The following is a 14,238-nucleotide window of genomic DNA, read 5'->3' as shown; positions in this document are numbered from 1 at the left end:
CCTTCAAAAAAACTGCTATTTGTTGCGACAGCTGCGTGGGGAAATGAGCGATGACTCTCCAAGTCTGTACCTGCCACGTGCTCGGCCTGGTTTGCAAGTTCACCAAGGCTCCCTTCCCCCTTCGCGGAGAGCCGCGGAGGAGCGCCCGCCCGCGGACCCTCACGCCGGGGCTGCAGTCTGGCCTGGCCGTCTGGCCGGATGGCCCGGGAGGACGCGTGGAGGTGGGAGCGCGTCCGGGGTGGGCCACCCTAGTGGTTACTCCCAGCTGCTCCTGGCCGTGCATCTGGGCCTCCGGGGGACGCGCTGCGTGTGAGGCGCTCTTCTGTGATGTGGCCAGAGGTGATGGTCTGACCCTTTATTGTGATTTTGTTCATAAGGATCTCTTTGTAACTGGGTGTTTTTGCTATAGTGCTCATCCCCCACTCTACTCTGAACTTTTGTGTGCTTTTAAAAAAATATTTAACTTTTACAGGAGAAATGCGGGGGTGGGGGGAGGGCGAGTCGGTGATTTCAAGAGAACGGAGGAGAATATTGGCTGCTTTCCTTACACCTTCTTTTCTGAGATTTGGGGATATTTCTCAAGTTTGTTTTTCAAACAGCGATGTAGATCTCCTGCAATGTCTTGTGTCCAGCAGGTGTCACTGAAAAGGGCGTCCCTAAGGTCTGTGGAAAGCTCTTCGGAGGGCAGCCAGAAGGAAAGGAGCAGGGCTGAGCTACGGAAGAGCCAGCGGGATAGAATCCAGTTTATCCTCCTGGAAGCGTGGTGGGAACCTTGGACACGGTCCTATCAAGCGAAGTGCCGCGTGGTTGCGTTGCAGGGAAAATGGAGCTCAAGCAAATGGTCACATTTCAGGTCTTGAGTGAGTCCCCAGGAGGGGCGCCAAATGAGGGGCCTTGGCTTTGCACAGGAAAGAACTCAAAAGCCAGACAAAGTAAAGTGTAAACAGATTTATTTCGAGTTATACACACTCCATGGTTTCCCAGGTGGTAAAGAATCTGCAAGCCAGTGCAGGAGATGTGAGAGACGCAGGTTTGATCCCTGGGTAGGAGAGATCCCCTGGAGTAGGAAATGACAGCCCACTCCAATATTCTTGCTGGGAAAATTCCATGTACACAGGAGCCTGATGGGCTACAGTCCATGGGGTTGCAAAGAGTCGGACCTGACTAAACTTGGCACACATGTGTACACACTCCATTGACATAGTGTGGGTCCTCTCAGAAGGCGAAAGGTGACCCTGGGGACACACATTCCATAGACAGAACATGTCCATCTCAAAAGGCAAATGGCCAGAGGTGTGAGGGTGGTTAGTTTTTATGGGCTGGGTAATTTTATGGGCTAACAAGAGGGACGATTATTCCAACTCTCCTGGAGAAGGGGTGGTGATTTCCAGAAATTGGGGTACCACCCACTCTTTGGCCTTTTATGGTCATCCTTGGAACTGTCATGGCACCTGTGGACGTGTCATTTAGATACTGATGTGTTACAACAAGCGTATAATGAAGCTCATGGTCTACTGGAAGTCAAATCTTCCTCAATCTTGGACCTAGTTGATCCTTACTAGTTTATACAGTATCTTAAATGTCTATGTCACTCTTAAAGGTTGTATCCTGCCCCCTTTCCTCCTGTCTCAGTAGGTAACCGCCTTGCACAGTCCCTCTAAACCAACTTTAAACTGTCTAAGGCTAGAACTGCTTTGAACAGATTCATGTCTTCTGAAGAAAACAAACACCCCTCTGCTGAACCGGTGAGGGGAGAAGCTCTCACCTGCTACTTGCTATCTGATAAGGGCGATTTCAACACTGCAGGTCCTCCTACAGATCAGCTGACAGTGTCTTTGCTGGATGGGGCATCTTTATCTAGCCTTAGAACATCTGATGACGCCAAGTTCTACATAAAGAGTAACCCTAACCCTAAATTCTGCGGCAGCAGCATTCATGGACCAATCTGGTCAGTGATATACTTTCCCCTGAACCTAAAGGGGACCTCTGAGGTATAAAATAGAAAATAAAATACTCTGAAAAGAAGCAGATCTCTGCTTCATATCAAGTTCCATCTGCTTGTAGCCCCTGCAGGCATTCCTGGGCATAGTTCCTCTGCTCTGAACAGACTGTTGGGTTAACCCAGGACCAGCTTCAGAAGGCTGTACCTTCTCCAAGGCAGTTTATACACAGAATTGCCAAGTCCTTTCTCTCCAGTAGTAAGCCAGATGTGCTTCTGGTCATCTCCCAAGACAACCCATTGATTTTTTGATTCACCTCTTACACCAGCTGTGGGACATGGAGCTAGGGAGATTTGATCTTTGCCCTCACGTCCACACCTTGTTTGGGGTTAAGGAGGAGAAAAGTGGGTGGGAGATGGCCTTCAGCTAGTCCCAGTTAACTGTGAAGTTGTCTGGTTTGTGTAGTAAACTCCTTAGTTGCCATAACTGCAGGCATGTTGCGTGATTTCTGTGTGCTGGGAACTAGTGTTTAATCTCCTGATTGTCAAGGGCAGTGCTCAGTATGTATTCTAGTGGGTGGAAGACTGCCAGTAAAGAGACATTATGGGGAAAGTGCTGTGCCAGAATAATGATGGATGGAAGGAGCAGGAAGATCAATGAATTTGAAGTGAGATGGGGGGAGGGGTGCTCCTCGGCAGGGAGCGGTGGAATACACAGAGGAGAGGCAGTAAGAGCTGGCAGAAACTACCGAGGAGCCTGGCTTTGAGGGAGGCAAGAGCCAAGGATGACCTCAAGGTCTTGGTAAGGAAGGGGGTGACGGTAGTCTTTACCGAGATGAAAGATGGAGCGGGGAGGAGAGTTTTAGAAGGAAAAATGAGAGTCTGATTGGGGACTTGCTATGTTTGAGATACTTTTAGGCTTTCAAGTGGAGTACTGGAGAAGTTGGCTTTATGGGTTTGAGCTTCAGGAGAGAGGTCCAGGCAAGAGATAAAAACTGTAATCATCAATATACAAATGCTACTTAGACTCGAGATTAAATAAGATCATAAAGGGATTAGAAGAGGAGAAGTGATTAGAGTCCTGAGCCCTGAGGCCTCTGATGTGAAGAGACCTGGGAGATAAAGAGGAAGAAGCCAAGGAGACGGAGAAGGAGTGGGCTGATCGGTGCTGGAGGCAAATGGGGCTTAAAAAGCTGCAGATCCACCCATGGAATCTGCTACTGGAATGTCAGTGCTGTCCTTGTCCAGAAGTTTCACTGGAGCGGCGGAGCGAGAGTCTGGTTGGAGTGGAGGTTTGGTTGAAATTTTATTAAATTTACAGGAATATTTAAGAAGTATTGACCTCTTTAAAATACTTCCTCTACCTCCTGATAATATTAAATCTTCACATTCAGAAAAATAATGTTTTCTCACTCCCCTCCCCCCCACCTCCTTTATTGCATAGGCAGACATCAAGGGACACTCTTGCTGTGCTGGGATCTGAAAGGTATCTGTGGACGGATGGCAGAGGGAGGGGTCTGGCTGCTTCTTCAGGGCAACTATAAGAGGAATTGGAACTCCTGAAGGTCTAGGAGAGAACAAATGTCAGAGGCAAGTACAAGAATGAGCCAGGAGGGGAAGGAGAAAGGAGGGATGTGGATGAGGAGTCTGCTCATTGGCTTGACTTGGAAGGAGGTGAGATTTCCAAGGACCCTGGCTTTTGATGCTTAACCATGAAGAGATGTGATGGGTTGTTTTTGTCCACTTATTTTATTAAGTGAAATTAATTTACACTTTGAGTAAATAAATTCACATGGTTCAAAATGAATAACCTATAGTACTGGCTTTACACATCTGCAAGTGGAACTTCTGAGTAATTTGTTTCTGTTTTAAAAATAAAACTCTCTTTTTTGAAGATCTGCATTTAAAAAATTAATGTGCGAGACAGAATAAGAGACACAGATGCATAGAACAATTTTATGGACTCTGAGGGAGAAGGTGAGGGTGGGACATTCTGGGAGAATAGCATTGAAACATGTATATTATCATATGTGAAACAGAACACCATTCCATGTTCGATGCATGAGACAAGGGCTCAGGGCCGGGGCAATGGGATGACCCAGAGGGATGGGATGGGGAGGGAGGTGGGTGGGGGGTCCAGGAAGGGGAACACATGTAAACCCATGGCTGATTCATGTCAATGTATGGCAAAAACTATTACAATATTGTAAAGTAATTAGCCCGCAACTAAAATAAATAAATTTATTAAAAAAAAATTAATGTATAATTTACATGAAATGAAATGCATGTTTTTATGGTTTTATATGGTTTAAATTTGCATTTCCTTATTGTCTAGTAGTGTTGAGCTTTTTGCGCATGTATTTATTGGCCATTTGAAAACTGTCTTAAGTCTTTATTATCTGTATGCATAAGTGATTCACTTTGCTGTGGACCAGAAACTAATACAACAGTGTAAATCAACTATATGCCAATAAAATTTAAAAAAAGAAAAAAATATTGTCAATTTGATTGAGGTGTTATGTACACATAATTAACTGCATCTGTCTAAAGTGTACGATGCCAGCCCTGTGAATCACCACCACAGTCAGCATGCAGACGTTATCACCTTGAAAGCTTTCTCATGTTTTTTGGGAAACACCAGCCCTCTGCCCCTTGCCCCACATAACTGGTGATCTACCTTATGTCACTATAGCATGCACGCTAAGTTGTGTACAACTCTTTGCGACCCTATGGACTGTAGCCTGCAAGGCTCCTCTGTCCATGGGATTTTCCAGGCAAGAACACTGGAATGGGTTACCATTTCCTTTTCCAGGGGATCTTCCCAACTCAGGGATCGAACCTGTGTCTCCTGCAGCTCCTGCACTGCAGGCAGATTCTTCACCACTGAACCACTAGGAAAGTCTATGTCCCTATGACCTAGTTTGCATTTTTCTCTAAAGGAATATAGATTTCAAAAGGAATTAGACAGTATAAAGTACATTTGATCCTTGAACAACACTGGTTTGAAATCTGTGGGTCCACTAATACAGAGTTTTTAAAATACATATATTGGAAATATTTTTGAGATTTGCAATAATTTGTAAAAACTTACAGACAAACTGTAGCCTAGACACATCATAGAAATTAAATTAAAGGTATGACATACAAGGGTTAGGAGGGAAGCAAATCAGAAGCCAGGAAAACAAACAGAAGAAAAAGCTAGCTAAAAAACCCAAACTCCAACCAAACAGAAAGTTGTGTGGGGAGGTGGATAGTGTTGACTGAAGATGTATACAATATTAATGCTGTATAAAACCTATTTATAACACTTTTCACGTATACATACTTAGTATTGTTTGCTTTACATGTTGACCATAGCCTTAAATGGTCTGATTGGGTTGAACCTTGAAGTAGCTAAGGACATCCTAACCATATAATTCAAGCTGAGTTTGTTTGTTTGTTTGTTTGTTTCTTCACTTTTGTTTTGCCCAGAAAGAAAATAAGTCCATCTCAGCCCCTCCCTTGAAGATACCTCTCTTCCACTCCACCTCATTTAGAAAACCAAAGTGTGGTAGAAACTCTGAATGGCCCAAAGCCCTTTTATGTGACACGCAGACATGCACTGTCCATGCCTCTGTGTGCAGCCTTATCTGCACTTGGACAAAAGCCCCAAACTGGAGCCCTTGGAGAATCATGGCTTGTGGTTTTGGAATGCTTACCCTCGATAGGGGCAGGGGTTGGGTGGGTTAGCGGGGTGTCCCAGTCGCATGTCTAGCTGAGAGATTTGTGACAACACACCTGCAAAGCGGTGCTGCGCATTTACCATCCCTTACGGTCACCAAGTGGTCAGGTATGGATGTGAGAGTGGGACCATAAAGAAGGCTGAGCGCTGAAGAATTGATGCTTTTGAACTGTGGTGTTGGAGAAAACTCTTGAGAGTACCTTGGGCTGCAAGGAGATCCAACCAGTCCATCCTTAAGGAAATCAGTCCTGAATATTCATTGGAAGGACTGGTGCTAAAGCTGAAGCTCCAATACTTTGGCCACCTGATGCAAAGAGCTGATTCATTGAAAAAGACCCTGATGCTGGGAAAGATTGAAGGCAGGAGGAGAAGGGGACGACAGAGGATGAGATGGTTGGATGGCATCACTGACTTGATGGACATGAGTTTGAGCAAGCTCTGGGAGTTGTGACGGACAGGGAAGCCTGGCGTGCTGCAGTCCATGGGGTTGCAAAGATTCAACATGACTGAGCGACTGAACTGAACTGATGATCACTAATCATTTAAATGCCTCACTGGAAGTTCATTTAACAATTTTACAACATAACTTTGAACAGAGACCTCAATAATTGTGTTTGTAACCGCTTTTATACCCCAGTAGGATGCTATTATTATTATTATAAATAACAAACCACTGCCTTTATCACTCTCACATTTTCCTTATGGTCAGAGTATCAGGACAAATTTGAGACCCCTGGGACGTTGGGTTTCCTGGATGCAGCAGATTCTAGACTGTCCTCTGCCACCAAGTACTGTCTGGCAATGACTCATACTGGCCACCACCTCTAGATGTCTTTGTGGGGCCCTTCTGATGCCAAGACTCCAGATCTTGTTCTCTCTTTTTTGCTTTGTGTTTTCTGATTCTATACCAACTATGTGGACTAAGATGCATTCAAATAAACATGTAACTAAAAAAAGTCTTTTTGTTAAAGTTTAGCAAAATGTATGCACATACTTACAAGCACCATTTACAATTGAGAGAAATGTAAGCAAATACAAAGATACAGCAGTAAATCAAAACTGCATAAAATTAACTATAGTACATACTGTACTACTGTAATACTTCAGAGCACCTCCTGTTGCTATCACATGAGCTCAAATGTTGGGAGATCTGCTTAAACCTCCCTGTGACTCCCATTTACTCCACATGAGCAGTTTGCCTCTCCAGGAAATTGGGTATCTTAGTAAAAAGTGATGTCTCATGGTTCTTCTGTATTTTTCATCATGTTTAGTACTGTGCCGTAAACCTTAAACAACACCATGAGACCCATGCCAGAAGTGCTCCCACATTACAAGAAAGAGTTGAATTGCTTGATAGGTACTGTAGGTTGATGTCTGCAGCTGCAGTTGCCGCATTTGAAGGTAAATGAATCCAACGCAAGGGCTATTGTAGAAATAAAGAAATAAAGATAAATAAAAAGAAGAGAAGAAGAAGAAGGAACTTTGTGACGTGATTGCTGCAGCGACTTAAAAACGTTGCACTTTTTGTGAAATACCATTTTCTCTTGTACTGAAAAGGTAGCTTTTCTGTGAGTATAAGATACCTATAAGAACAGCATTCTATAGACTCTAATATGATTCCAGAAAAAGCAAAGTCATTATACGACTTAAAACAAAATGAGGGTGAAGAGTCTAAAGCTGGAGAATTTAATGTCATCAAGGGATGGCTTGATAATTTTAGAAACAAGTGTGGCTTTAAAAATGTCAAAGTAATGGGAGAAGCAGCCTCTGCACCAAGAGGCAGTAGATGAATTCCCAAGTGCTGTTAAGAAAATCACCGAGGAGGAAGAATATCTGCCTGAACAGGTTTTTAACGCAGATGAAAGTGCCATCTTATGGGCGGGGGGCGATGACACAAGGGACTTTCAGCAGTGAGGAAGAGAAGCCAGCGCCAGAATTTAAGGCAGGAAGGGGCGGGCTAACTCTGCTCTCCTGTGCAAATGTAGCTGGGTTTATCATCAGTATGGCCATTGTCTACAAATCTGCTAACCCTGAGCCTTGGAGAAAAAGGTAAACAGCAGTTGCCAGTCTTTTGGTCGTACACCGAGATAGCCTGGACGGTGAGAGATTTTCCTGGACTGGTTCCATCAATGCTTTGACCCTGAAGTCACCAAGTACTGTGCCAGTAAGGGATTGCTTTTAAAAGTTCTTTTAATATTGGAGAATGTCCCTGACTGCCACAAACTCTGTGAGTTCAATATCAACGGTATTAAAGTGGTCTACTTTCCCCCAAACACAACGTCTGTAATTCAGCCTCTAGATCAGGAGGTCGTAAGGACCTTTAAGGCTCATTATACACAGCACTCTATGGAAAGTTTTGTCAAACTATGGAAGAGAACACCAACAGAGAAAACATCATTGTGAGAATTTGGAAGGATAACACCACTGAAGATTCCATCATTGTCACAGAAAAAGTCATCAAGCCTGAAACAATAAATTCCTGCTGGAGAAATCCATGTCCAGATGCAGTGCGTGACTTCACAGGATTTACAACAGAGCCCATCTAGGAAACCATGAAAGAGATTGTGGATATGGCAACAAAGGTAGGAGGTGGAGGGTTCCAAGCTATGGATCCTAGAGAAAGTGAAGCGCTAAATAGATGGCACATGAGAGGAACTGACAGACAGCGACTTGATGGAGAAGAGCATTTCCCAACCAGGGCCGGACGATGAGGAAGAAGACACGTAAGACGCAGCACCAGGTAACAGGCTGATGTTGGACAACCTGGCAGAAGGGCTCTGATTACTCAGGACTGCTTTCAACTGCTTTTATGACCTGCACCGTCCATGATATGGGCACTGAAGCTAAAGCAAACAGTGGAAGAATGATTCGTACTATATAGAGATATTTTTAGAGAAAAAAACAGCAAAAAAAGTCAGACAGAAATTACAACTTATTTCCATGAAGCTACACCTACCTCTCCTTCCTCCCCTTCCACCTCCACCACCCCTGGTTAATTTTTAATTAATTTGGCTGTGTTGGGCGTTAGTTGCTACACGCAGGGTCTTCGACCCTCATTGCAGTACGCTGGATCTTTAACTGCAGTATTCAGACTCTTAGTTGCAGCATGCGGGATCTCGTTCCCTGACCAGAGATTGAACCTGGGCCCCCTGCATTGGAAGTGGGAGTCTTAGTCGCTGAGCTACCACGGAAGTCCCCAGCAAGTAAGGTATTTTTTTAAAAAATGCATCTGCAATTCCAGTATCGAATTTATGAATATGACTCTAAAACTGTATCCCATAAACATTTTGTAACAATTCATTCATGAGTATGTAGACTAGGCGACCATAAAGCAATCATATTGATGCTGTTCATTATGAATAATTATATCTGTAAATAAGTATGAATTTATTTTTTAAATAATTTTTTTGATGTCTAGTGTTAGTGATATGTAAAACATCTACAATATTTTATGTTACATAAGACAATATTGAAGTAGTTGCTGACAGATGATTCATCTTGTAAACAAGCAATGCAAACTTATGGTATCAATAAATGCAGTGCACTGCTGTAAATGTATTTTCTCTTCCTTATGGTTCTCTTAATAAAATTTTATTTTCTTTAGCTTAATTTATTTTAAGACTATAGCATATAATACATATAACACGCATAATATATTTTAACTAACTGTTTATGTTATCAGTAAGGCCTCTGGTCAACTGTAGGTTATTAGTCATTACATTTTGGGAGAGTTAAAAGTTACATGTGAATTTTCAACTCCTGTGTTGTTCAAGGGTCAACTGTATTCTGTGTCTGGCTTTTTTCACTTAGCTTATTGACATTCATCTATCCTGTTGGTTTTATCAGTAGCTCCTTTTACTGCTCAGTTACTAGCTGTTGTTCAGTTGCCAAGTCATGTCTGACTCTTCCCGACCCCATGGACTGCAGCACGCCAGGTTTCCCCACCCCTCAACATTTCCTGCAATTTGCCCAAGTTCATGTCCATTGAATCGGTGATGCCTTCCAAGCATCTCATCCTCTGTCGCACTCTTCTCCTTCTGCCTTCAGTCTTTCCCAGAATCAGGATCTTTTCCAATGAGTTGGGTGTTCGCATCAGGTGGCCAAAATATTGGAGCTTCAGCTTCAGCATCAGTCCTTCCAAAGAATATTCAGGGTTGATTTCCTTTAAGATTGACTGGTTTGATCTCCTTGAAGTTCAAGGGACTCTCAACAGTTTTCTCCAACACCACAATTGGAAGGCATCAATTCTTTGGCACTCTGTCTTCTTTATAGTTCAGCTCTCACATCCGTACACGACTACTGGAAAGACCATAGTCTTGACTATATGGACCATTGTAGGCAAAGTGATGTCTTTGCTTTTTAACCCACTGTAGGTTTGTCATAGATTTCCTGCCAAGAAGCAATCATCTTCTAATTTCATGGCTGCAGTCAACATCTACAGTGATTGAGCTAATGGCACCAGCACTCAAATTCCTCCACAGATATCACCTCACTTCTCTCCCACTATTTCTTTCCTGCGTGTGGCTTCATTTCCATCTTGTGAGGGCAACAGGGCAGACACAGCACGCACTCACTTCCTATCCTCTCAGCCAAGGGAAAAGGAAGAAGAGTTCCTTCTTCTCACCGAGTCCAGTGAACCAGAACTGAGTCCCACTGACCTGACTGTGTCCACCTGTGCGCCAGTCACTGCCACCAAGGGAATGAGCTCTGACTGCCCAGACTTGGATCATTTGCCCACCCAGGGAGCTGGGGGAGCGGGTGGTCTGCTCTGCCCTGAGCACCTAGATGGCGTGGAGGTGGTAAGCTAAGACAGCGTACTTAGGGGCTATTACCAGGAAGAGTGTTGGATCCTGGACCAACCCAAGCCATCTAAATCGACTGGAGATGGTTGTCAGGTCTCGAGGAAATCTCTCTTACGGGAGAAGGGAGAGTTAGAGATAAGAATAGGAGAGACGGTGTGGAGCTGACCAAGTTATGCATCTTAGATCTACACAGAATTGCTTCCAGTCCTACGTCTAGCACACAAATTTCAGACATTTTAACTCCACTCTTATCCACATTAAAAAAAACTTAAAAGTTGGAGGAGATCAAGATGGTGGAGTAGGAGGAGCTGAGCTCTCCTCTCCCCGTGCACACATCAAAAACGCAGCTGCACGTGGAGCAGTGCTCACGGAAAGCATCTGAAGGCGGCAGGAAGGCTCTGTTACAACCAAGGCTGTAAGCACTATCCACATGGGCTCGGTAGGAAGGGAGCAGGCAGTGGGGTCGGACTGCGCAACAGGAGGGGTCACAGAAGCGGAGGGGGTCATGCGGATCCAGGGATCCTGCCCGGGGAGCAAGGGGGTCCAGCCACACACGGGGGACTCCGTCCCTGACATCCGACACCGGGAAGGCGACCCCTCACGGCTGGTTTGAAATCCGGTGGGGCTTACAGGAGGGCTTTGGAAACCAAGACTCCGCTTGTGAAGCGTGCACACGCCTGCTCACTCCTGAAACGAGGGGCAGGAAGCAGACTGAAACCGCCTGGGGCTCTGGCCTGTTTCCCAGGACCACCCATGTGCGCCCCCTGCCTGTGCGGGCCCCGGCCTGCTCCTCGCACTCTGGGGCAGCTCGCTGCGAGGGTGAGGGCACAGCTGTGTGCGCCCACGCCTGCATCTGGACAGAGCAACTGCAGCCTTGTTGGCAGAGGCATTGGATGGGGAGTGGCTAGAGCTCCGACTTGCATACTGGGGCCGTCCCAGTGCTCGTACCCCAAGCTGCCCTGGGCACCCACTTTAGCCCTACTTGTTTTAGCACAGCCTCAACTGGGGGTGAAGGTGAGGTTGCTGGGGGAGAGCACACACTTAGAAGGGAGGGAACCAGCTTGGACGTGGCCCCCGGGCTTCTGCTCCAGCACCTTGGGACGTAACTCGTCCCTGATAGGGTATAGGGTAGGGACAGCCACGAGCATAGGAGAAGCTCTGGCTCCCTGTTCCGGCTCGGTCCTTCCACCTCGAGCCCCACCTCCCACCACGGTGACGCTCGGGGGGGAAATGTGGCCTGTGCTCATGCCAGCTCCCCCATGAAGGCCACTCGGCACATGCAGTCTGCATCGGGATGCTCCCACATAAGGGCACAACTCTGAGAGCAGGATAGGTAACTATTTCACCAAGTTTCATAGAGACAGAGAAAGTTAAACAAAATGACAAGACAGAGGAGTTTTTTTTTTTTTTTTCAAATGAAAGAGCAAGGAAAAAACTCTGGATAAAACAACTAATGAAACAAATAAATAATTTACCAAATAAAGAATTGAAAGCATTAGTAATAAGAATGCTAACTGAACTTGGGAAAAGAATAGATGAACACAATAAGATTTCTAATAAGGAACTAGAAAATCTGATAAAGAACCAGTCAGAGCTGAAGAATATAATAACTGAAATGAAAGACACATTAGAAGGGATGAAGAGATGACTAAGCAATACAAAAGAATTCATCAATGATAGAAGATAGAGTAATGCAAATGACCCAATCAGAACAACAAAAAGAAAGAAATTTACAGATGACAACAGTTTAAAGGACCTATGGGACAACTTCAAGAATACTAATATTTGCATTAGAGGGGTCCCAGAAGGATAAGATAAAGAGAAGGGGGTTGAAAATGTAGTTGATGAAATTATAGCTGAAAACTTCCTGAATTAGAAAAAGGAAACAGATATCCTAACATGTATAAGAAGCACAAGAGAGTCCCAAGCAGGATGAACCCAAAGAGACCCACACCAAGACATAGCATACAAAAATGGCTGAGGGTGGAAAAAGAATGCTCAAGGCAACAAGAGAAAAACGGAGTCACATACAAGGGAACTCCAATCAAGCTATAAGTTAATTTTTCTGCAGAAACTTTGCAGGACAGAAGGGTGTATTTAAAGTGCATGGTGTATTTAAAATGCTGAAAGGAACTACAACCTTGGACACTCTACCCAGCAAGATTATCATGCAGAATTGAAGGACAGATAAGGACAGAACTTCTCCAACAAGCAAACACTGAGTTCCTCAATACTAAACTAATCCTAAAAGAAATGCTAAAAGGTTTTCTCTAAGTGGAAAAGAAAAAGCTACAACAAAATGTAAGAATCTATAGAAAAGGAAAAATTCCACTAGAAAAAAAAACAAAACAGAAAAATCTCCAATAAACAACCCAATTTGCAATCTAATGGAAAAAGAAGGGAAATAATAGGAGAACAAGATGGAGGAGGAGTAGGTGGACATGGAGTACATCTCTCTCCACAGATACATCAGGAATACACCTTCAGACACAGAAGTGCATGCAGAACAGAAGCTGAGAGCAGACAGAAGTACCTGACCAGTAGAAAAGAACTATGCGAAACTCAGTAGAATGAGGAACTACGGGGAAAAACAGGAGTCTTAGTAGGCCTGGATCTGACCTTGGCCGGTGAGTTAACTGAAGCAGGGGTCTGATACCCCACATTGGGGCAATTGTCTAAGTCAGGGAAGAAAAATTTAAGGCTGAGAGTGAAACAGCTGATCTGTGGCGGCCTAAATAGAATGATGAAAATGAAAGAGGAGAGTGAAAAAGTTGGCTTAAAGCTCAAAGTTCAGAAAACTAAGATCATTCGGAAAACTAAGATCATGGCATCTGGTCCCATCACTTCATGGGAAATAGATGGGGAAAAAGTGGAAACAGTGTCAGACTTTATTTTTGGGGGCTCCAAAATCACTGCTGATGGTGATTGCAGCCATGAAATTAAAAGACGCTTACTCCTTGGAAGGAAGGTTGTGGCCAATCTAGATAGCATATTTAAAAGCAGAGACATTACTTTGCCAACAAAAGTCCATCTAGTCAAGGCTATGGTTTTTCCAGTGGTCATGTATGGATGTGAGAGTTGGATGGTGAAGAAAGCTGAGCGCTGCAGAATTGATGCTTTTGAACTGTGATGTTGGAGAAGACTCTTGAGAGTCCCTTGGACTGCAAGGAGATCCAATCAATCTATCCTAAAGGAGATCAATCCTGGGTGTTCATTGGAAGGACTGATGTTGAAGCTGAAACTCCAATACTTTGGCCACCTCATGCAAAGAGTTGACTCATTGGAAAAGACCCTGATGCTGGGTAGGATTGGGGGCAGGAGGAGAAGGGGATGACAGAGGATGAGATGGTTGGATGGCATCACTGACTCAATGGACATGGGTTTGGGTGGACTCCGGGAGTTGGTGATGGACAGGGAGGCCTGGCGTGCTGCAGTTCATGAGGTCGCAAAGAGTCGGACACGACTGAGCGACTGAACTGAACTGAACTGAAATAGAATGAGAATCAGACAGTTCTTGCTGCAGCCATACATACCCCAAACAGGAAAGCAAGCCCCCTGGAAGGTGCAGCGGCTGGGAGCTGGAGTTTAGGGATGGTGGAGCAATCCCAGGGCGAAGGCTGCTGTTGACTGTGGAGAGACGGATTGAGGGGATGTGAAGGAGGAGACTGTGGAGGGAAATGCCTGTGGAGGAAAGCTGGGCAGCCATGGAAGCAAGATGATACTGCTGAGTCCCGCAAAGGGGGTGGAGCCATCCCCATAGCCTCTCTCGCCCCGCA

This window comes from Giraffa tippelskirchi, chromosome 9 (genome assembly GCF_054371585.1).
Source record: "Giraffa tippelskirchi isolate mGirTip1 chromosome 9, T2T-mGirTip1v1.2.pri, whole genome shotgun sequence".
Classification (NCBI taxonomy): Eukaryota; Metazoa; Chordata; class Mammalia; order Artiodactyla; family Giraffidae; genus Giraffa; species Giraffa tippelskirchi.
This window is presented reverse-complemented; position numbering follows the sequence as displayed.